This window comes from Neovison vison, chromosome 3 (genome assembly GCF_020171115.1).
Source record: "Neovison vison isolate M4711 chromosome 3, ASM_NN_V1, whole genome shotgun sequence".
NCBI lineage: Eukaryota > Metazoa > Chordata > Mammalia > Carnivora > Mustelidae > Neogale > Neogale vison.
The window spans coordinates 228,942,754-228,967,477 of record NC_058093.1 but is presented as its reverse complement, the minus strand read 5'-3'; the positions used below and the strand labels follow the sequence as shown (position 1 = coordinate 228,967,477).

Sequence of the window (24,724 nt, the reverse complement as noted above, 5' to 3'; positions counted from 1 at the left end):
AACTGAGGTCTAGGGAAGCTAAGCTGTTTGTCATGGGTCAGTGTACTCACAGGTAGCAAAGCTAAGCCCCAAACCCAGCTCTTTTGACTTGAGACATAACAAGAACATTTCTCAGCATTTCTTCCTCTTTACGTATCCACTGTACAAAGTGCTTTATTTGTGTCATTTCATTTGGACCTAGAAACAATACTATGAGAAGGGCACTGTTCTTAATTCCCATCTTACAGATGAGAAAACAAAGGGTCAGAGTCACCCAAGAAAGCCACCTGGCTGGTGAATAAGGTCAGGCTATGAGCCCAGCAGGTGCTCTGTCTGCCTGCAGCTGTTAATTGAAGACACTGACCCATCTCTCCTCATCAGGCTTCACCGAAACAGAACAGAAAGCCAGCAACCAAGATACTAATTTTTAGCAAGATTAGAATTACCTAATGTTTACTGCGATTCTATGCTTAAAAAAAACCTCCATCTCTGGCATTGCCAAGAAGATTCTAGAGCAAGACAGACAAGCAAGAAATAATCTTTTCCTAGAGACACTGGAATCATGAAAAGAGCAGAGACTCTGAAATTCAACTTAGGTTCAGATATCCCCTCCACCCACTTCTGCCTCTGAAACCTTGGTTCACTTCACTGAGCCTCGGTGTCCCCCATCTTTAAAATGGGAATATTAGGTTACCCTATAACCCTGCTGTAAAAATTAATGAAAATAACACAGGTCAAGTGCTGGCTGCTTAGTTAATTTTTGTTTGTTTGGGTTTTGTTTTTTTTTTTTTAGATTTATTTGTTTGTTTATTTTAGAGAGAGAGAAAGTGTGTGCATACGAGTGGGAGAAGGGGCAAAGGGAGAGGGCCTCAAGCAGACTCCACAGTGAGCCTGGAGGCCACTGCAGGGCTTGGTCTCATGACCCACAAGGTCATAAGCTGAGCCAAAACCAAGAGTCAGACCCTTACGCAACTGAGCCAGCCAGGCACCCCAATTTTTGTTATTTTAAAAGAGGTAGAGAACATTAGCAGTTATCAAGTTACAGCTTAAAGTGAGCAAGAAAGTCAGAATCTGGCCAAACTCAAATGGAACAAAACACCATTTACTAAACTATGATTCTGGGACCTTAGAGAGATGTTAGTGACCATTTTATAAAAAGATGTTCTGTGGTCAGAAAACTTTGAGAAATGCTCTGAGTGTTATCCACCCTCCCCAGCCCCTGCCCTTCTTGCACATTAACACAGTAAAGTCTCTGAGAAGTCGTGCAGTCAGATTCATTTCACTTCTACATTTCTCCAACTTGTTAACCATGGAACACTTTTGTTGAGGAGCACAATATGCTACAAGATCTAGTTCAGGGGTTGGCAAACCCCAGCCTGTGGACTCAGTGCTTATTTTGGTAAAGTTTTACTAGAACACAGCCATGCTTATGCATTGAAGTGTTGTCTGTGGCTCCCTTCATGCTGCAAAGGCAGAGCTGAATAGTGGAAACAGAGTCTACATGACCCCCAAAACCTAAAATACATAATATCTGGCCCTTTAAGAAAAAGTTAGCCAACCCTGATCAGGAGTTTGAATCTATTTATATTCCTAATTCCTTACAGTTTGGACTTCGCAAGAAAGCTATGTCTAAGGGGGAACTCCGTAGTCTACAGCACACACTTTGGGAAATAGAAGACTCCAAGGGGTGAAATATGGCCAGAGGCTCTGCTGGAAACCAACTAAAGTGTATCTGGGTAAATGTCATTATTAAGGATTTGACTATTTGAAATTGCCAGGCCAATTTTTAATTTTACCCTAAAGCAACAAGTGGCTTGCAAGGCTTCTTAGGATCACACACATCCCTAGGATTTGTTTTTTCTTTGCTCTGCTTGAAGTTTGTAGCTCAGGTACCCGCTGACCCCTGAACTGCTATAGCCTGAGATAGCAAACAGACTGAAAGCTCCCATGTACCAGCCTGTGTCAGGCATCAACAATCTGTAATGGCCCTGCTTTACCCAGGTTTATCTCAATGCAGCAACCCAGACAGTCACAACCAATCAATGTCAGACTGTGAGATGAACCCTCGGCTTTAACTTCAGTTCTTCCTTGTAAAGAAAATGGAACATTCTGGCAGCCGCAGAGCTCTGTGGCCTCTCAGCTGATTGGTTGGGGCCCACCCAGATGATGGAGGCTAATTTCCTTTACTTAAAGTCAGTTGATTGTAGATGCTAATCACATTGACACAGTACCTCCGGCAGCAACCCTAGATTTAGTGTCTGATTGCATAATTAGATGCTAGGGCCTAAATCAAAGCACGAAGCTGACTATCACAGTCCACTAAACAAGATACCAGTTTGGGGGCCAAACCAATGTTTAATCCCATCAAGGAAGTATCCATCTAGTCCAATTTACTGGAATTTTTAAAATAAAAGCTGGTCGTTGAACTTGATCAAAAATCACTTGGCCAGGCCTCCTCCTGGGGAAATTTTCCCAACTTGATTTTCCACTTTAGAGCTGTGATAGGGAAGAAATGCGTTACCAGGTTTCCTCCTAAGCATTGCACTACTGGAATGAGCTCCATCTGTTCCCAACATAGTCTTCTCTGTTAATGCTCCTGGATTCTGTGCTCTACTATTTTACTTGGGTTTTTCGCATCAGCAGACATTAGTGTCCCTGTCCCTTCATGGGTGACTTCCCAGAAATCGCTCATATCACTTTCACGGACATCTCAGTGCCAGTCCCTGCCTGGGGAGCTGGGAGCATCTTCTTCTTAGCAGGGTGCTAAGGGACCAAAACAGAAAATCAGGCTTCTTATTTTGAAGGAAGAGGAGGAGAATGGACATGGGGAGGCACCAGCGATCTGTGTCCCAGCATGAGAACTCCTGATTCGAAGATGAGGTTCAGCAAAGAATGTTCACTTACCCAGGGTCACACCGCAAGTTTGTGGCAGAGCTATGACTTGAGGCGAGGTCTTCCAGATGCCAAGGGAGATGCCCCAAGGACCCACAACCAGAATATAACAAATACCATAATGCATAATATATTAAGGAACTCATTTGCCCAGTACTGTCTTAAGAGCTCCATAAACATGAACTGATCGGGTGCCTGGGTGGCTCAGTGGGTTAAAGCCTCTGCCTTCGGCTCAGGTCATGATCCCAGGGTCCTGGGATCGAGGCCCGCATCAGGCTCTCTGCTCAGCAGGGAGCCTGCTTCCTCCCCTTTCTCTGCCTGCCTCTCTGCCTCCTTGTGATCTTTGTCTGTCAAATAAATAAATAAAAATCTTTAAAAAAAAAAAACCACAAACTGATCTTCACAACAATGCTCTGAGGTTGATATCTAATCCCCCATTTGCAGATGAGGAGCCTGAGGCACAGAGAGGGTAAGTGACTTGCTAAGGGTCACACAGCTGGTACATGGCAGGCTGGGATCTGAACTGGGCAGTCTCATTCCAGAACCCCAACTCTTAAGCATCACACAGTCCTCTTTGCTCATCCCTCACTACCCCCCACCCTCCTGACTCAGTTCCCCCAACGTAGATGGTACAGCAAATATTCTATGAGGCTGAGGACTGGTGGGAATCACTCGCCAGTAATCCAGAAACCACACCCCCCTATCTCCAGGCCTCTGGTCCATAACCTCCTCCCTCTGCCACCCCGCCCCACTTGGTCTCAAGGGCCTGCACCTCATTTTCTGTTGTTCTTGTTTTGCTTTGTTTTTTTCCTTCACTCTATTCCCTGGGAGACTCTCAAAGGCTACATTCTGCCACCAGGGAACACAGGAGGGACAGGGCGGGCACCTGAGATTTCCCAAACCCCTCATGCCGGAAGGCAGGGGTGGTGGTGGTGGTGGGGGGGGACATTTATTTATTTATCTTGTCCTGCTGTGCTCCACACCCCCCAAGCTGTTGTTCCTCACTGGGGAAGATGAAAAACGGCTTCAGACAATGGAGGACAAGGCTTGCCACATGGCCCCCGCAGTTTAATTTCCTTTAATTCATTTTATATTGAACCAAATGATACTGTTTGTTTTTAATGGCAAACACTCAGCGCGGAGGAGGGGCGGCCAGGCCTCCTCCTGGGGAAATTAGGAACACAGCTGTTGTTTAAACTCTCCTGCCACTCTGCTCCCTACCACCCCCAACCCTTCACTGGGCCTCTGGAAATCACTTTCCAGGTTGAAAGATGATACCTTTCACCAGCTCAGATGGTCACTGTGCAGAGAGCTGGCCCGGCTCTGCCCCAGCTGCAGTCAGCCCCCCTCTGTGTGGCTGCCCCATCCCAAGGCCCACCCTGCTCTGGGAAAAAGTGGATACACAGGAATGGGGGACCAGTGTGGTGGCTGTTTGGTACCCCTGTCCCCCCGCCCATTGCTGAAAATCCTCCATGAGCACCTGGTCCAAGCAGGGCTCATCTGGTGCCCTGTTCCAGAAACTAAGTAATACAGAAGTTGGGTGGCTTCAAACAGCACCTGGGGCAGTCTATGTCCTTACTAGAGCCCCAGTGTTAAGTGTGTATGTGAAAGTTGGCAGTTAAGAGGAGGGGTCCTTCCATGTGGGCTGGGAGGTGCCCAGAATCCCTCCAAAGTCCCTTTTTGCTGAGATGGGCCAGAGTGTGCTTCAGCTTCTTGCAGGTACAGAGAACTTGAATGGATACACCAGCCCCTTTGGAGGACACCAGAGGGATTCCCAAGGCTTTTGCCTGCTTGTGACTTTAGTCGGGGTCCATTATGATGATTAATGTCCAGTCTGGACATTGCAGAGACCCCTCCAGTCCCTCAGAGATTGTGTTACACCCCTGCCCTGGTGTTCACAGACTAAAAACCAGAAAGAGCTGCTTGTCATACAGACTGGGAAACCAAGGCCCACAAGTTCCTGGTTCTAGGTCATATGACTGATCGTCTCCTATTTGTCATTCTACAAATACGTATGGGACAGCGACCAAGTGCTAGATGTGGGGGCTAACACAGACCCAAGACTTTTAAGCTCAGAACTCCCAGTCTGATGGGTCTCCACTGCATCCGGGGAAGCAGTGACTACAGGGCCCTCTTGGAAAACAGAGAAGGAGCACCCAAGCCAGCCTCTGGCAAACTAGAGAGGGGGACCTCAGCACTGGGTTTTTAAGAGCGGTGAGAGTTAACCAGGCAAAACCAAGCCAAAAGAACATGCCAGGGAGAGGCAACAGCCAGAGCCATGGCAGGGAAGTAGGACAAGGTTTGGCGTGTCCATTTTTCCAGGTAACCGTTGAACCTCTCCTCCGCACTGGACTCTAAGCGCCAGGAAGACAGGGAGGATGTCTGCCGTTCTCCTGCTTAGACCCCGTGACACATGGGAGGTGTGCCGTGACTCAGATGAACAGATGGGGGTGTGCAAATGGTTGGTGTTTGTGCACGGGGCCAGGCCCAGGTCCCTGCCCTGCCTTTCCGAGCAACGTTATGGGTATGCAACCCCTATTTTAGGCTGCTGCAGGGATTAATTAACGGACTAAGTGGTGATTATTTTGCTCTTCTCCAGCTAAATGATTAGGGAGGCAACCAGGCTCCCTGAGGTGGCCTCCGAGGCGTCCACTTCATGTCCTTGCTCCAGGTGGGGGCCTGACATTGTGCTGTGGGCAACAGGCTGTGGGTGGGGCTGTCCTGCCCTTACTCCCCTTCCCTGGGGAGAAAGAAGCAGCTTGGAACTGAGATTTGGCCCAAGGGAGCCCTCCACTTGCTGACATTTCTCAACCCTCAGTTTGTCCGAAAAGGCCCCAGAGTCCATTGGGAAGCGCTTGAGCTCTGGAGGTGGGTAGATCTGAATTTGAACCATTCTGCCATTCCCGTGGGTAGTGCCTCCCGCCAGTCACCTGCCTGTTCTGTGCCTCAGTTTCCTCATCCATGAAAAAGGAGATAATGCCACTCACCTTTTAGGGGTTTAGGGGAGATTTGAGGTGAGCTGGAAAATAAATTTAATTTTTTAAAAAGATTTTATTTATTAATATTTATTTATTTTTAAATATTTATTTATTTATTTGTTTGACAGACAGATCACAAGTAGACAGAGAGGCAGGCAGAGAGAGAGGAGGAGGAAGCAGGCTCCCTGCTAAGCAGAGAGCCCGATGCGGCACTCGATCCCAGGACCCTGAGATCATGACCTGAGTCGAAGGCAGGGGCTTTAAACCACTGAGCCACCCAGGTGCCCCTATTTATTAATATTTATTAAATAAATATTTATTTATTTATTTGGCAGAGCACAAATGGGGGAGTGGGAGAGGGAGACCAGGCTTCCCGCTGAGCAGGGAGCCCTATGTGGGGCTCAATCTCAGGACCCCGGGATCACGACCTGAGCCAAAGGCAGATGCTTAACCACTAAGCCACCCAAGCACCTCTAGAAAATAAATTTTAAAGAAAGCACAGGTGGAATGTGCCTTCAGCAATTTCTGACGTGTAGTAGATGCTCCATGTGTGTATATGTATTTTCTTTTTGTATGTTCTTCCTCATGACCCTCCTGGGTCAGGACTCTGCGAAGATTGGAGATTGGAGGTACAAACCAGGCCTGTTGCTCAGAGGTTGAGAAGCCACTAAAACTTGACAGACCTGGTTCTTCTCCTCTGGGCCCAGAAGTGCCAGGGAAGAATGGCCCAAAGAAGGAAGGACAGGTTATACTTCCCAGCTACCTATTTGCACCCAGCCCTGGGTCTTAGGGATCTTGGGGCCGTCTGGGCTTGAATTTGGCTTTGCCACTAGGTTTGACTTTGATCTTGCTCTTTGGTGAGCAAGGTCACAGCTTCAAGGTTCCAGAGCCACATCATATATAGGATTAGTAGATAATATTACCTGCCCCAAGGATGGGCCCAGTGGGGAGCACACAAGGTCACGTATTAGGAAGGCTCAGCAGAGAGTTTTCAGCACCTGCTAAATCTTGGCTGTGAGGATAAGACCTTTCCTGCCCTTAAGGGGCTGACAGAGAGGTAGGGGGAGAGACATACACCAAAGCACAAGGACAGGACAGAGAGAGAGGACCCCTGAAGCCCAGAGACTTTCTCCCGCTGTGTGCGCATTCAGGGTCACCGGCGCGTCACAGCCCTCCATAAATACCCGAGTGGCGGCAACAGAGGTGGGCAGGGGCAACATGGCACTGCAGGAGAGGAGGAGAGCGTGCTCTCCGTTCCCTCGTGGACTTGGTCTTGACTGGCTTGCTGCAGGCCCCTGGGGCTTGGCGTTCCTGAGAACACCGTTGTCCCTGCATGGGGAAAGGCAGGGGTTCCCTGCAGCCAGGCTTCCGTGTCTGGGGCTGTTCCTATTTTCAGAAGAGGAAACCATCATCCTCAGCCTTCAGCGCTTTGTCCAAAGTCTTCCAGCTGCTCAGAGGTGAGGGAGTCTTTTGGATCACCTGCCTGGCCCTTATCTCTTTCCGGCCCGACATCCCATCTGTCACTTGCCAGTTTTGACACCCTTGTGGTCCCTCCTCCCTCAGTCCCTCTCTTGTTCTGTCACCTCCCGGCCCTTGCAGGGCCTGTCCCCTCTGCTGGGAGCACCATCCTCCTGACCCCAGCCCCAGCTGGCTGACCTCTAATTGCTTGCCGGCCTGTGTTTACATCTCACTTCCCGTGGGAAGCCTGGACCTCACCTGGCCCCAGGTGGGCTTGGGGACTCAACCATGCTCCTCTATAGTCCCCGGGTTATTTCTGTTCTGCGTGCATCGTATGATGCTCTGATTGCTGGCTTGTCTCCCCAATACCCCCCCGCCAAAAAACCTTCAAGCCTGGCGAGATCTCTCACGTATGTTTCATTTTATCCCTAGCCTGGTGCATGGTTCATGGTAGGCACTCAAAATAGAGGTTGTACTAGGTAATTAATTGGGAGTATGGCAAAGGCACATTTTCTCTGAAGCAGGCTGCATGCCCTGCCCTCAGTGGAGTAGGTCTACTAGGAGTCAGTCAAGTAGCGTCCATCTCCATAAGCTCCACTTATGAGCCATGGGGCCTTGGGTAAGGCTCTAAGCCTCAGTTTTGTCATCTGTAAAATAGGGATAGTAATCATAACGTTCTGAAGACAATACAAGATCATGCCTGTGAATGAAGAGTTCCAATCACTGCGGCTCAGTAAGTGGTGGCCACAGTTTGTTATTTAGTGAAGATACAAAGTAGACAGAGGAGAGGGGGCCTTGGTAGGCTAACTCCACCCCCGCCATCATTCCCTGGGAGGAAATGATGATGATATAGTCATTGCAATATTGCAGAAGCCAATCACAGTGTACTTACTCCATGGCAAGCACTGTCCTCTCTTTCCACTCATCCATTCATTCATTCAAATGTTGTTGTTGTTGTTGTTGTTTTGACTACCTACTCTGTGCCAGGAGTTGTACTAGGTTCTAGAGACTCAGCAGTGAAGGAGACACAATATCTGTTCTCAAAGTCTTTATGTAAACAAGATGCTGAGATAAATAAGCAGTATGTGAGGTGGAGAAAAATAAAATGGTGGTGGCAGGCGCTCCTCTTTTAAATAGGGTGGCTGAGAAAGTCCTCATGGAGAAGTTGACATTCATGCAAAGGCTTGAAAGAAGCAAGGGGATGTGCCATGCATATATCTGGAGAAGAGTATTCCAGACAAGGGAATAGCATGTGCAAAGGCCCTGGGGTTGAAGCATGCTTGGCAAGCTCAAGGAACAGCAAGTGAGTGTGGCCAGAGCAGTTGGGGGAAGGGTGGGGGTGCAGAGGGAGAGAGAGAAGCAGAATCCATGCTGAGCACAGAGCCTGGTGGGGGAACTCGATCCCAGGACCCTGAGATCATGACTGGAGTTAAAGGGAGATGCTTAACTGACCGAGCCACCCAGGTGGTCACTCCAACAAATTTATTATCTTATAGTTCTGGAGGTTACAAATCCAAAAGCAGTCTCCTGGGACTAAAGTCCTAGGGTCGACAGGGCGGTTCCTTTTGGAGGCTCTAGGGAAGAATCGATTTCCTTGCCTTTTCCAGCTTGTAGAAGCTGCCTGCATTCCTTGGCTTTGACCCCCTTACTGTACCTTCATAGCACATCTGTCTGACCTCTGCTCCCTTCTCTCTGACACTCCCGCCTTCCTCTAACAAGGACCTTTGTGATTACATTGTTTCCCCCTCCCCAGTAATTAAGAATGATCTCCCCATCTTAAAATCCTTAACTTAATCACATCTGCACAGACACAAAATTCCTTTTGCCTTGCAAGATACCATCACAGGTTCCAGGGATTAGCATGTGGACATCTTTAGGGGGCTACTATTAAGCCTATCACCCCTCCCAACACACACACTTTGCAAATAAGGAAACTGAGGCCCAGAGAGGTGATGTCACCTTTGGGCAAAGTCATCCCCCAGTATAAGGACAGGCCTGCAGCTGGAGCCCATGTCCATCTAGTTCCAAGTCATGGGCTCTAGACCACTAGGAAGGAGGCACATTCTGCCTATCTCTGACCGTCTCCCTTCCACCTAACCCCAAGGCTTGGGCAGTTGAAGCCCAGAGCATTTGTGCCTAAGACCATAGCTGACATGGGGACAGAGAAGCACATTCACCCACCTGGGATGAGGACAGAGGGAAGAGACTGCCTTTCTGCAGCTAACAGGGTCCCAGGCCACTTCAGGCTTAATCATCAACACCTTATAATTGGGCCTCTCTTGGGTCCCAGGGAGCAGGGCCCTGTTTGTAAGGCGGCTTCTGATGTGCATGTTGCTGGGACACGTGGCCTGAGCCCTTCCTGTTCATGGGGCCAAAGCTCTTAGATCAGGGGAACCACAGCCAATGAAACTGGGTACATGCCTGCTGCTGTTGAGGGCAGAATTCTCCTGCCAGTCTGGTGACTCCTATGGGGCCTGAACAGCAGGCCTCAAGGACTCGATCAGCTGGCCCCTGGGGCCACAGCACCAAAAACCCATCCTAGCCTTTGGCATGCTTTCTGGCTTCCTCCTCATCCTGGGCCCTGAAGCCAGAAGAGCAGAGAGAGGACCTTAGGAAATCAGGGGCGTGAGCTATTTTGACTAGCTCTGGTCAGTTATCAGAAGGCAGGATGTGGTGATGGTCGATCAGGGCATCCATGCTGACATCAGACACACTTGGATTAAAATCCCACATGTGCCAGTTAGTGGCTCTGTCATCTTAGCCAAAATGATGAACTCTGAAGTTGAGCCTCAGTTTCACCATCTACAAATGGAGCACACTAATTTGCCCCACTGGCTCATGAGATTGTTATAGGTGGTGTAAAAAGTTTGCAAATTTTCTGCTTGTGACTTTTTTTTTTTTAAGATTTTGTTTATTTGACAGAGATCACAAGTAGGCAGAGAGGCAGGCAGAAGGAGAGGAGGAAGCAGGCTCCCTGCTGAGCAGAGAGCCCGATGTGGGGCTCCATCCGAGGACCCTGGGATTATGACCTGAGCAGGCAGAGGCTTAACCCACTGAGCCACCCAGGAGCCCCGTGCTTGTGACTTTTTAAAAAATAACACAAGGTACAAAAAATAATAACAATCATGTTTTAAAATTAGAAAATAATACCTTAGAAGCTCCCTATGCACATATCCTGGGTTCCACCCATCTCCCTCCCTCCCTTTGCTCATAAGAAACAACAGAGTTTTGCAGTTACACTTTCCTCAGTGTCCTTATGTTGGCTTTTTTGTCTCCTTTCTGGCTGAGCTGTTATGTATAACCCTACTGCCTTCCATACTTAATTTCCTATGAATTGTTCCTCTATTCTCTCCTCTTACCAAGCAAGGATGCTGCTGGTTGGGAGACCCAAACATCAAATTTGTCAATACTAATAAACTTAGAATTAATAGGCTCTGTGTGAGCACCAGAGAACCTTCCCAACGAGTAAAGTACTTGTACCAAGAACCTTGGACTTCCTAGAAAGAACACAACAAGCCCAGGCTTTATCCTCAAACAAACCTGGGCTTGAAAATCAGCACTGCCTATCAGCTTGATCCACCAAGTCTTTGAGTTCAATCCAGTAATATTAAGTGTCTACTGTATGACAGGCACTGTTTTGATACAGGCATGCCATGAATGAGACAGAGTCCCTGCTTTTGTTTGGTTGGGGAGATCACCATTAAACAAATAAGCATGCAAACATAAAACCAAATTGTGATAAGCACCAGGCAGAAAATAAAACAATTCATGGGAGTCCCATTTAGGGAAATGGTAAGGGCTTTCTCGGCGCAAATCGTATTGCACTGAAACTTGTACTTCCTCGCCATCCGACTTTGGTTAAATAATTTGTTTTGTCATCTGCAAAATGGAGCTGGAAATTACTCCCTCAACAGCTCTGCCCTTGGTAATAGGCTGTGACTCAATGTGTGTTTCAACAAAGGAGCTCTGGTCATTTGCCTTCCTTTCTGTCAGCTGTGGCAATGTATGTTGCTGAGGTCTGTTGAGGAGCAGTTAGTGAGCAGAAAGTGATGGAGAACCAGCTGCTGGCAGGTGAGTTGTCAAGCTTTCTAAGGGTCTCGTTGGCCCCTCTGCATTTGATGGCTGTCTCTGGGGGTGGGAGAGAGGAGAGAAGGTATATTGTCCACTGGCAGCAAGAAGTCTTCCTTTTTCTGGAGAAAGTGGTGAAGAGTAATACAAAGGCTGTGCTACTGAATCACATCCCAGCCCTGTGGCGGGTCCTTTCACCTCTGTGAACCTCCTCTTCCCATCTGAAAACTAGTCCTTATAATTCTTCTCAGGTGGGTTTGTCGTGTGGAATAGTGGCCTTTAACATAAACTGTCCAAGTACGTCATGGGCACCCAGCAAGCTTGACCATTACCACCATTCCCCGCCCAGAGCCGGAAGTGGGACAGAGATGCAGGGAAAGGGAGAGTCAAAGGGCTATTCACACCATCTCAGCTCAAGTCTTGATCTGCACGTTCCTAGCTGGGGAAACTCGGGCAGGTCCCTTATCCCTCTGAGCCTCAGTTCCCTCATTAAGACAGAGCAAAGAAGAGAACTTCTTCCACTGGGCGGCTGTGAAATCATGCAGGGAAGTCGCCTGGCATCGCTGGCGACCCAAGTCCAGGGGAGCTGATGCGATCACTCCCTGCTGGTACGTGACCTCAGGGGTGGCGAAGGCGCGTGAAAGAATGGAAAAGGCAGCTTTGCCTTTCGCAAACAGCGACCTCCTTTGTCCGCAGAGGTCAAAGAGCGGTCGGCTCGGGAATCGGTACTGGCGCGGGGCGCACGGAGGGCCGGCCCGGAGCCGGCGGCGCGCAGAGCGGCGCGGCCGGGGGCGCGGGACTGTGACCTCATCGGCCGGCGCCGTCCCGCGGGGCCATGAGATCATGAGATGCCGGCGCTCGCCGAGGAGTCGATTTGTTGGGAGCGCGGGGACAGCCGGCCGCCCGCCGCGGTGATCTCATCCGGGCCCGGGGGAGGAGGAGGCAGGCGGCCCGGCCTGCCCGCGCCGCCCGGAGGGGGATTAATGGTTGCCGCCGGTCGGTGACGTCACCGGCAGCGCCCGTTGCCGGGTAACGAGAGGCCTCTGGCCCCGCCCCCGACGGCCGCGCCCCCCACCTGCCGCACTCTGCCTCAATCCATTCTGGCACTCCCAGTCTCTTTGCTTTTTTCCTTCTTTCTTTTTTTTTTTACATACTGTAAAATGATCTAATTATAAGTGTACAGGCTCGATGAATTTTTGCATATTTATATATCTATATGTAAAATATGTATATGTATGTCCATATGTTTCAAGATCTCAGCGCTCTTCAATAAGAATGTGATGCAAGCCACATAGATAACTTCACATTTCCTAGTAGTCACGTTAAACAAGTAAGAAGGAGCAGGTGACATTCATTCTAATGATATATTTTATTTATTCTAGTATGTCCAAAGCATTATTATTGCAACAGGTAATCAGTACAGAAATTTTAATGAGCTCTTTTATGTAAGATGTGGACAATCTCTGTGTATTTTATTCTTTCAATACATGTCAATTCAGACTTAGCCACATTTAAAATGCTCAGTAGCCACATGTGACAAGTGGCTACTGAATTGGACAGCACAGGTATAAAACATTTCCAGGGGCGCCTGTGTGGCTCAGTGGGTTAAAGCCTCTGTCTTCGGCTCAGGTTAATGATCTCAGGGTTCTGGGATCGAGCCCCGCATTGGGCTCTCTGCTCAGCAGGGAGCCTGCCTCCTCCTGTCTCTCTGCCTGCCTCTCTGCCTACTTATGATCTCTGTCTGTCAAATAAATAAATAAAATCTTAAAAAAAAAAATTCCAGCACCCAAAAGCTTCCTTCTTCCTCCTTCTGGTCAGCACCCCTGCCAAGGGCATCCATTATTGTAACGTTCATCATCCCTCTTCAGTTCTCCCTTCCCCTTACCCCCTCCCATCACACACACATCTTGTATCTTTTGTTTCTCTCTCCCCACATCTCACTTTAACCCCACGGGTCTGTATCACAGTGGCTCAGAGCACCAGAGGGGAAGTCAGACTGGATTTGAACCCTGGCTCTACCCCATCTTGCACTTGGACAGTCTCCTTTGCATCTTTGAGCCCGTGTTTCCTCACCTGTTAACTGTGACTCATGATAACAGGGTCCATCTCCTTGAGTTCTCAGAGTAGAGACCCTTGGCGGCAGCATGCTAAGTGTTTCAAAGAGAAATTTTATCACTCAACTGTGAGTCAGCTCTGGTCCTCTTTCTGCTGGTTTCTTCACTCTTCCCTCTTGTAATTCTTCTACTAACTTAGGCTCCCACAATCTATTCCTTCCCCCCATGCCTCTGTTGAGCTTTCTCATCAGAGAAATGGGAATGGATCATAACTAGCCACCAGGGGAGCAGTGGATGTGCAATTCCTGGCCCATGGTGAGTGCTTGGTAATAAAGAAATCACCTTCTTCTTTCCCCTCCGTCAGGACCTCCTCCCTTCCTCTAGGCTTCCTTCAGTCCCCAGTCTCCTCAGCACTTCCTCCCACCACTCCTCGCCATGCTGTTCCAAAGTGTTTCCAAGCTCTCCCCACCCTCAGCCTTCTCAGATTGAAGACCTAGATTGGGAGTGCCTGCCCCTCCGCTGATGGCACAGAGGTCGCTGTTCCTCTGTTTTGTTCTGAAGGCTTTGTGGGTTCCCCATCCAGCCTGCAGGCCACCTTCCCAAGGAAACAAGTCTGTCTTTTCAGCCCCTTCTGCCTGCCTGCCCTGCCCATGTCAGAGCAGAAGTATGACCTTCTCAAGGAAGTAGGTCCCAGTGGCAATCAGAAACTAAGGAGCATTTCAGAGCGAGCAAAGCAAATATGGGAAAACCCACAGGGGAGATTGAGGGACCCTTTTCTCTTCCCTCAGGGCCCCTGAAGCCCGGGAGGCTGAACCCAAGTCCTGTTTATTTCCCCTCAAGGGAAAGGAGGAGCTTTGCAGGGAAGACTCTGTGTGGCCTTTTGCTAACTTTAGTTTGAGGAAGCTTTCCAGCCTCCTTTTCCTGACACCCCCTTTCTACTGGGGGAGCCGCCTGGCCCTTTCACTGTGGTTCTGATGAGGCTGTCAGTCACAGCACTCCGCCCACCCCAGCCATGTGATAAGGACCGACCAATCATAGAAGCCGATCGCCTCGATTGGCCTCTGAGCTTGGTTCTAAAGATGGATGGAGGCTTGCCATTCATTTGGTGAATGGGTCCAGGGAGAAACAGGTCTCTCTTCAAGTGGGGTTGAAGCTTTAAGACTGTTGGCTTGTGACTGGCAGTGGTCATTTTTCCCACCAGATATAGGTGAATCCGGCACTTTATACATGCATCACCTGGGGCTGGTTATCTATGCTCTCTGTGCCTCAGTTTCCTCATGTGTAAAGTGGGAGCATTAACATCTCCTCCCTCAAAGTGGTCTGTGCGGCGGGGTGCCTAGCAGTTAGTAAGAAGAAATAGTATTACTAAGAAATAGTAATAATTCTAATCATCATCATCAACATCATGATTCCCACCCAGAGAGGGCCTGGCCTTGGCAGGGGTGAATGAAACTTGCACGCAGAGCAGCAGAGACAGCCTGAACCAAGTGATGGGAAAGAGGAGAGATAGAAAGAACTATAGAAATCGAGACTTTGGCCACATTGTTTGCACTCTTGGACCCAGCTATATGGAACCAGAGCCACCCTGCCTTCACCAGTTTCGTAACCCGGTACAGCACAATCTTTCTAGAACCTACTTCGAGTAGACTTTCTGTCATTTACAGCCGAAAGTGACGCTACAATGCAGACTCGTATATCAGCAGTTCTCGTAACAGTGCTTAGAAGACCAGAATGTCCAAGCTGGGTCACCCACCGCCATCACACAAAACAACCGCGAGGCCCAGAGAGGGAGAACAACTTGCCCAAAGCCACACAGCTACAAAGGATGCACCCCAGCTATCTGACTTCAGACTTGGCAATCTTAATGCCTTTTCATATTATACATGGTTAACTTGTGAAAATCAGTTCTTTTCCGTCCTGCCTTCCTCATCCACCACCATCCTGTTTAATGAGGCTTAATTCATTTTGTCTGGAAGATGTTTTATCCTTGCCAGGCTGCTAGCAGGGGCCGGAGTACTCCCGTGTGCCAGGCACTGCATTCAGTGCTTCCCTTGCACTAGCTCATTTATCCTCCCAACCACTCTAGGAGGTAGGTTTTACTTTCACCTCATTTTACCAATGAGAAAACTGAAGTGGAGAGAGATGAAGTGACTTACCTTAGGTCAGTCGGCCAGAGACAGTCCGAATTCAAATCCTGGTCATCCGACTCCAGCATCCATGCCCTCACTGTACCTGCTCTGGCTCCAGGTTGGAAGAGGCAGAGCTGGGACCTGCATCCAATGTCACAGTCCTTTCCTTCCTTCTGCACTGTGGGTCTTTCCCGCACGTGCTCCAATGAGCAGTCACTAGACAACGCCCTTCTTCCCCCTCTTTATACACAGACCCTCAATTCCCAGCACTTCAGCATGAGGACTCTCCGTGTGAAAAACCTAGCTGTTTGAACCATGATCATTTAGCTCACCTATTCACTCACTCACTGGTTGATTCGCTCACTCAACAAACATTTGCTGATCACTAATGGATGCCAAATGCTCAGTATTAAGCAAATAACAGCGAAGAACCCAAAACAATAGTGGCTTAAGTGTAGAAAGAGTGTATTTTCTTTCTCAGGCAAAACCCGAAGGTAAGCAACCCAAACCTAGTAATGTGACACCTTTCAGCTCACTGTTTCACCAGTCCTAGGGTGTGGGACTTCTCTTCATGGTCCAAAATGGCAACTGGAACACAAGCTATCACATCCAAGCTCCAGACAGCAGGATGGAGGAAAAGGGAAGAATACGATGAAAGGGTCTCTGAACTTGTCACATGACATTATCCCATATCTTAGTGACCCAAGTGGCATCTAGATGCAAAGGAAGCTGGAAGATAAAGTCTTTGTTCACGATAGTTGTGCGTCTGGTTACAAAACTGAGGTCTCTAGGACTATGGAAGCAGGTGAGAAAGGAGAGGGTGACAGCCAGCAACTGGGGACTGATTAGGCATGTGGGGAAAGATGGTAAAACAATATACGATTCCCTGCACTTATGGAGCTCACAGCCCGGTCCAAGGAACACCTAAGAGTTACTGAGCACTTACTCTGTGCCAAGGGCTTCTCAAAGGTTCTCACGTGTTTCAGAGTTGGGTCCTCTTCACACTTTTCAGAAGTATTGAGGGTCCAAGGAGCTTCTGTTTACTTGAGTTACAGCTACCCACATTCACTGTCATAGAAATTAAAACTGTGACCTTTTGGGGGCACCTGGCTGACTCAGGCAGAGGAGCTTGATCTTGGGGCCATGAGTTCAAGCCCTATGTCGGGTGTAGAAATTACTTAAATAAATAAAACTTTTTAAAAAACTGTGACCTTGGGGCACGTGGATGGCTCAGTGGGTTAAAGCCTCTGCCTTCAACTCAGGTCATGATCCCAGGATCCTGGGATCGAGCCCCGCATCAGGCTCTCTGCTCAGCAGGGAACCTGCTTCCCTTCCTCTCTCTGCCTGCCTCTCTGCCTACTTGTGATCTGTCTGTCAAATAAATAAATAAAATCTTTAAAAGACAAAACAAAACAAAACAAAAAACTGTGATCCCTCTATAATACTCGTTAATTAAAAATAATAATCAGCCAATTATACAATAACATTAATAACATATCTTAATGAAACAATTTATTTTTTAATTACTGAGAATGGAGGCATTTTCTTTTTTTTAATAGATTTCTTTAAAACACCTGGCTCAAGATCTGATCCCCACATTTTCTCATTTGTTGCAAATCACATGTCATGAGCCTTAGGAAAAACTCTGTTGTACACTTGGTAGAGAGCAAAGGTGTCGAATAATGTATTAGTATTATTATAAAAAAGTTTCAATTTCACAGGACCCAGCCCCCACCCCCACCCCCCACCCAGGGTCCCAGACCACACTCAGACTGATTTACTTGGATCTTCATGGGAATCCTGGCCAGTAGGCACAATCAGTCACAAGCTCCCCCTCAAAGCAGAATAGATTGGGGATGGGGAATCCATGGAAGCTTAGGGAAGGAGCGGCAAGGTAAGAAGGGGAAGGAAAAAAAGCCCAGCTTGTGCAGAAGTGAGCAGGAGCCTCTTGCCCATGCGAGGTGGCCATATGGCTCCAGTGTAGATGGGGCCACATGGAGAAGGCTGGGTAAGCTGTTCAGGCTTTGTCCTCAGGACTGGGGAGCCATGGAGGGCTATAAGCGGGGGTCCTCAATAATCAGATTTATGTTCTCCAGGGAACATCCTGGGAGGAGGCACAGCTGCCTTTCTCCTCATCACAGTGTGTCTGGCTTTTTGACACAGTCCTGGAGTGCTAACCAGCCCTTAGCCGGCCTTAAGTGCTGGCAAATATTGCCCGCCCGCCACACACCAGACTCACCGGGGAAGCTTGGCATGTGGAACAGCAAGCAACCCACCGCCAGAGTGGCTGAGACGTCTCTCTTTAGCACTTTACTCCAATATGAGCGTCCTTTAGCTGACAGGCAGTCACAATAATAATAATAATAATAGCCAACATTTTTATATGGTGACCTGTCACACCTTGTTTTAAGCTCTTTCAGCATGTGACTTAATTTTCTGACCAGGAAGGATTTATAAACCGGCCTCTGGAGCCAACCTGTCTGGGTTCAGATTTTTTCTCTGCCGCCTCCCAGCTGTGTGTCCTTGAGTAAGTGACCTAACCTCTCTGTGCCCTAGATTACTGTTCTATAAAATAGGGTTAATGATAGCTCCTGTCTCCTAGGTTTTCATGAGGACTAAATGAATTAACACAAAGTGCTTAGAACAGCGCCTGGCAAGTAAAAAGCCCTCAATGTACATATTTGTTATTATTAACATCACAGCCCTTGGAGGGATGTTCTTATTACCTCCAGTTTATAGTGGAAGACACCGTTCTTCCGCTGTAAGCTCACCGTTCTTTGAGCAGAAACAGTAGTACCAGAAAGACACAGAGCCTGTATTTCAGAGGCTTACATTCTCATAACAAAAAAATATAGACTCTGTCAGAGAGCGAGTGCAATAAAGAAAACGAAAGCAGAATACAGGGGCAGCTGGGTGCGTCAGGCAGTGAAGCGACTGCCTGTGGCTCTGGTTATGATCCCGGAGTCCCAGGATCAAGTCCTGCACCAGGCTCCCAGCTCAGTGGGGAGTCTGCTGCTCCCTCTGTCCCTCCTGCCTCTGGTTCATATTCTCTCTCTCTCTCTCTCTCTCAAATAAATAAATAAAAATAGTTTTAAAAAGAAAGAAAGGAAAGCAGACTACAGAGGGTGGAGAGTGGCCGGGGTAGGGAGGGAGCACGGGGGTGTTGCTTTATGTACATGGTTCTGTGATCCTTCTCGATGAGGTGACATTTGTGCCAAGATGCAAGGGAAGTGAGGGAGCCAACTTGGCAGATCTCAGGAGGGAGGGGGCTCTGGGGCGAGGGAAGAGTCAGTGCAAAGGCCCTAAGGTAGGACTGCGCTTGGCTTGGTTTTGGCTTTGTTTTTTGAGGAAACAGGCCCCATCACACGTGTGGGCAGGGGGCAGATCTTACAGGAACTGGAAGACATGGCAAGGGTTTCAAATGTCATTCCGAGCGAGACAGATTTTCACAGGTACAAGCTCAGGGTTGATTTGATCTGCCTTGTATTTTAAAAAGCTCATTTTAGATACCGTGTGAAGAAGAAAACCATAGAAGGGCAAGGACAGAAGGACAAGCAGAAGCAAAGAGCGGTTTCCAATAGGATTTGTAGATGGATCAGATGTTAGCTATCAGAAAGAGGATAATCAAGATGATCTCAGGGGTCTGAGCACACGGAGAGGAAGTACCTTGCCAAAGGTATACAGCTAGAAAGTGGCAGAGCTGGGATTCGAACCCAGTCCATAGAAGAGAAGACCTGCCTCCAAATCACAGGCCGCCTACTTGGCAGCTGTGTCCGTGTGCTCAGCCTGCTCTAAGAAAATACCAGGACATTTCTTTCCTATGGCTCTGGAGGCTGGAAGTCCCAGAATCAAGGCTGATTTGGTTCCTGGTGGGAACCCTCCTCCGGCTTGCTGATGGCTGTCTTCTTGGCATGTCCCCACATGGTGGGGCAGGGGGCAGTGGTGGAGAGAAAGGACAGGAGCGCACAAGCTCTTTGTCTTTTCTCATAAGGGCACCGATTCCATTCCTGAGGCCTCCAGCCTCATAACCTAATCACCTCCCAAGGGCCCCATCTCCTCATACCATCCCAAGGGGGTTAGGTTTCTACATAGGAATTTTGTGGGAGAATTGATTCAAGCCACAGCACCCACTAAGTAGCCATAGATGAACGCTTTCGGGTTTTTTGGTTGTGTTTTGTATTGTTTGGCTAAAAGCAACTACCATTATTATTGCTTAGGATTCCGAGGGTCAGGAGTTCTGTCAAAGCCAGAGCAGGGACAGCTGGTCTCCGTGCGGTGTCTGCTGGGGCTGGAGCCTCGACGAGGGCCTGCTCCCTCACAGGTGTGATGCATCAGCGGCTGGGGCTGCAGTGAACTTCCCAGGCTCTGTATCCTAGACCCCCAGATCTGAATTCTCATTGTCGACTAGGTTCCTTGCTTCTTTCTCCTCCCTATAGTCTCAGAGCCTCTCCTTGGAAATATTTTATCTGTTTATTTCAGAGAGAGAGGAGAGAGAGAGCACGAAAGCATGAGCAGAGGAGGGCGGGGGGCAGAGGGAGAAGCAGGGAGCCCAACACAGGGCTCGATCCCAGGACACCAGGATCATGACCTGAGCCAAAGGCAGACGCCTCACTGACTGAACCTCCCAGGTGCCCCAGAGCCTCTCTTTCTTTCTAGGCTGGGACGTTCCAGATAACCCTTCAGTCTCATTCTGATGTCCCTTAGTTCTTTTGAACCTGACATTTCTCATCTCCAGAAGAAGCTGGCATTAATAATGCTCATCTTCTCAGATGTTCGTGAGATTCCTAACTAGCTCCTGTCACATACGGAGGCCTCCCTGGGTACCTGGGTCTTAGGTTCATTTGCTCATTTGCTCCTCAGATATTCCCCCCCACATACCCCTCCGTGTGTTGGAGACAGGTTACCCTGGCTTGTGAGAGCCGATGGTTAAGTTTTCAAGAAACGTGCAAGCAGGTGTGAAACCCTTGGCAGCTTGAAATGGGCCTTGTGGGAGTATTTACGCCGTGGAAATTGACAAACACACAAATCAGGGCCTTCGTTGGTTGTTTTCCAGGGACCTGGTTTGCCAGCACACCACTGCGTGTATGTATGTGTGTGTGATATATGTATGTGTGAGTTAGTGTATATATATATTCAACCCCATTTACAGATTAAGAAACTGAGGCTCAAAGCCATTAAATTATTGTCTAAAATCAATTAGTAGGTACAGATCTGACCTTGGAGTCCCAAATCCCATACCCTTATGTGCTGTGCTGTCTTCCTTCTCTAGATGAGAAAGTGTGCCCCAAGGAGATTCATAAACATATTCATAAAGCTGTATAATATTATGAATTGCAATGCAGAAAAATATCTTTCATCTCTGTCTACCCATCCTTGATACATGACCCTGCTAACAACCATCCGATGATGTGTCCCCTCCCTCCTCACCCCAGAGTTCAAGTCCTCTTCCCCAATTCATTTCTCCTGCTTCTCAGCAGCCCTCTCTCCTACATTTGCCACCCCCTCCCAGAGTCAGCCCTCTGTTGTTTCCTTGTTTCCCATTTCACTCTATGCGTCCCTGCGCCCCCACCCCCCAGTCCTCGTAGTGTGGAAGTCAGCACAGACTCCTCCGCCTTCCGGTCTCTGCCGCTCCCGCCCCCTGGATCAGGATCCCAGCGGAGAACCCTGTGCGCCCCAGTCCTGTGGCAGTTGTTCCTGGGTGGCAGGGCGGGCGGGAGGGAGGAAGAGGGTGGCGGGGAGCAGACGGCTCACAATCTGATCGCTTCTCCTTGCTCCCTGACACCCCAGCGAAAAACCACACATTCCATTTGGTGGTCGTCAGAAATAACATGCTTAAGAAACCTGGAATTACAAAGCTGCTTAATTAGAGAGCGAGGGTTTCACTGGGATATGCCCAGTTTTCCCTGGGGGTTGTATCTCCTTCTCCAAGTGCCCCCCGCACCAGCAGCTAATTGCTACCTTTGCATGGTGCCACGAAGACACTCACTCCTTTTATTTCATCGTCTGTGACATCAGTGCTCTCTTCTAAAGAGACATTCTCTCTGCCACCTCTCCTTCCCCATCAGCGAACTTGAGAAGCTGACACAAAAGGAGAGTGGACTCCCTAGCCTCAGAACGGTCCCCGGCCACGGGAGGAGCATCTCCTCCCTGTCAGGTGCTGGCAACACGACCGACTGTGCTGAGGCCAGTGGACCAGGGACCACACTTTGAGTAGCACGCCTTTTTCAAGGTCAGCTGAGATGATACTTTCTCTTAGGTCTTGGAAGACGTACCTAATCACTTCTCCACTCCCACCCCATCCTCCAACTCTGGCCCCCTCATGCTCAGCTCTAGCTGAGTTGTACCACACTGTGTTAAAATAATTTGTCTAGCATCTGGGGCACCTGGGTGGCTCAGTGGGTTAAAGCCTCTGCCTTCGGCTCAGGTCATGATCCCAGGGTCTTGGGATCGAGTCCCGCATCGGGCTCTCTGCTCAGTGGGGAGCCTGCTTCCTCCTCTCTCTCTGCCTGCCTCTCTGCCTGCTTGTGATCTGTCTGTCAAATAAATAAATAAATAAATCTTTAAAAAAAAGATAATAATTTGTCTAGCATCTGTCTCACTCATTAGGTAGTGAGCTCCCTGAGGACAGGGATGAGGTCTTGGTCATCTTAGTATCATCAGAGCCTAGCGCTGTGTCTGGTACATAATGGCTGTCTAGTAATGGAAGGTGGGGGTAGGGACCTCAATGGTTGGGAGAGAAAGTAGGAGGGAGGGAAGAAGAAAGGAAAGAGGGAGGGATACGTTGATGGATGCGTGGATGGGAGAGAAGGGGGAGAGGAAGAAGGGAAAGGAGCGTTCTCTGGAGGGTCACTGAATTCAAGAAGGAGCGACAAAAAGCAAGTTAGGTTGGACAATGGGAGAGACTGAGCTTTTGGCCCAGAATGAGCTGGAACATGCAGTTGTTGAGTGAGCCTAGATGAAGGCAGTTGAAAGCATGAGGCTGAGGTGATGCAGGGAAACGAAGCTCACAACATCAGTATTCAGCAGAGCCTGGAGCCTGCCATCAGGACACAGACAGAGTTTGAGCAACCCTAGCCATCCGCTGAGCTGCTGTACCATTGCTTCCATTTCCACCACACCACTGGCTTGTAAAACCAGCACGGTGCCCATCCCCCGCATCTCTGCTTTCCCAGTCGCCTCCACCTTGCCTCAGGCTGCAGAGGAAACCAGGATACCCCTCTGCGGGGTATGTCCAGGGATCAGAGACTGGAGGGGGTAGAGGGCCCTCACAGCAAGGGCACAGCCAGTCACAAAGGTCAGGCATTGGGATGAGGGGACAACTGGATGCCCTTTCTTGGTCCTGAGCTTCAAGGGGCCCCCTTCCTAGGCCCATCAAGATGGAATATAGTGGGGTAGATAGAAAGTTTTTATCCTCATCCCAGACATCATCCATCTGATGGATAGGCAACATGTTTTTATAATCTTTTTCCCCCTCTAATGTAAACGTATCCTATGCTCAGTACAAAAAAAAAGAAAACATTGGAAAAGGCAGAAAAACACGAAGATTATGGGGACATTTCCACTCAGAACTATTATATCAATATTTCCTTGCGTCAATAGGTACCCTTCGCCAGGATGATTTTTCACCTTTCCCTTTTGAAATTTTTAGACTTAAAGAAGCATTGCAGAAATGGTACAGAGTCGTCACATACCCTTCCCCCAGCTCCCCCTAATGTTAGCATCTAGTCTGACCACAGTGCAGTTAGCAAAGCCGGGAGATGAACATCACTGCTGTTTCTATTAACAAAGTGACAGACTTTACCAGATTTTGCCAGTTGCCCCACTAACGTCTCTTTCATACTCCAGGGATTATTGAATCCAAGACCCCTCATTGCGTTCATCTGGCATATCGTATCTCGTTATTCCTCTGACCTGACAGTTCCTTGATCTTGTCTTTGTCTTTTGTGACCTTGACACTTTTGAAGAGTGCTGGACATTTCTTTTGCAGAATGAGCCTCCTTTTGGATGTATCTCTTTTTTTTTTTTAAGATTTTATTTATTTGTTTGATAGACGGAGACCACAAGTAGGCAGAGAGGCAGGCAGAGAGAGAGAGGAGGAGGCAGGCTCCCTGCTGAGCAGAGAGCCCAATGCAGGGCTCGATCCCAGGACCCTGAGATCATGACCCGAGCCGAAGGCAGAGGCTTTAACCCATTGAGCTTCGCAGGCGCCTCTTGTATGTGTCTCTTATTCATGACTCAATTCACGTTTTGTAAATTGTTGACCAGAATAACCACGGAGGTGATACTAGGTTCTTCTCAGAGCATCATATCAGGGGGTCCAGGCTGTTGACAGAACTTACTGCTGGGAGTGTAAATCTTGATCATTTGGATCACATGATATGTGCTGGGTTTCTCCATAGTTGAGTTGCTGTTTTTCAGGATAATGTTTGAATGGCCGTATGGCTTTCCATTATAGCTCTCCACCATAACAAACCCTCTTGTTGTACATTTATTTACTTGTGTCTATTGGTACTGTTACAAAGAATGCTGCTGTGACCTTCATACATATCCCAGTGCACATCCTGGATAATTTTGTTAGGATGAATTCCTAAAGATAGAATCGCTGGAGCAAATGCTATTCACATTTTTAAGGCTCTGTGTGCCTGAGGCAGGGATGGTTGCTTCTTTCTATGTTTGTTTGTTTGAATCAGCTTTATTAAGCTGTAATTTAAATACAAAAAAAAAGTGCAGTTTTGAAGCATATATTTCAATGAGTTTTTTTTTTTTTTTAATTAACATCACCTCTAGGCCCCAGGGGTACAGGTCTGTGAATCATCAGGCTTACATATTTCACAGCACTCGCCATAGCACGTAGCCTCCTCAGTGTCCATCACTCAGCCACCCTATCCCTACACTCCTCCCCCCAGCAAGCCTCAGTTTTGTTTTGTGAGCTTGAGAGTCTCTTATGGGGGGGGGGGTGCCTGGGTGGCTCAGTTGTTAAGCGTCTGCCTTCAGCTCAGGTCATGATCCCAGAGTCCTGGGTTTGAGCCCCGGATCAGCAGGAAGCCTGCTTCTCCCTCTCCACTTCCCCTGCTTATGTTCCCTCTCTCGCTATGTCTCTCTCTGTCAAATAAATAAAAATTTAAAAATATTTAAAAGGGGCCCCTGGGTGGCTCAGTGGGTTAAG

General features: G+C 48.6%; 1 protein-coding gene across 4 annotated transcripts in view; it reads left to right on the top strand.

Annotated features, from left to right (window-relative positions):
• RNFT2 (ring finger protein, transmembrane 2) overlaps positions 1 to 24,724 on the top strand; it is a 68,278-nt gene that overhangs the window by 28,639 nt on the left and 14,915 nt on the right. The window lies entirely within an intron of this gene.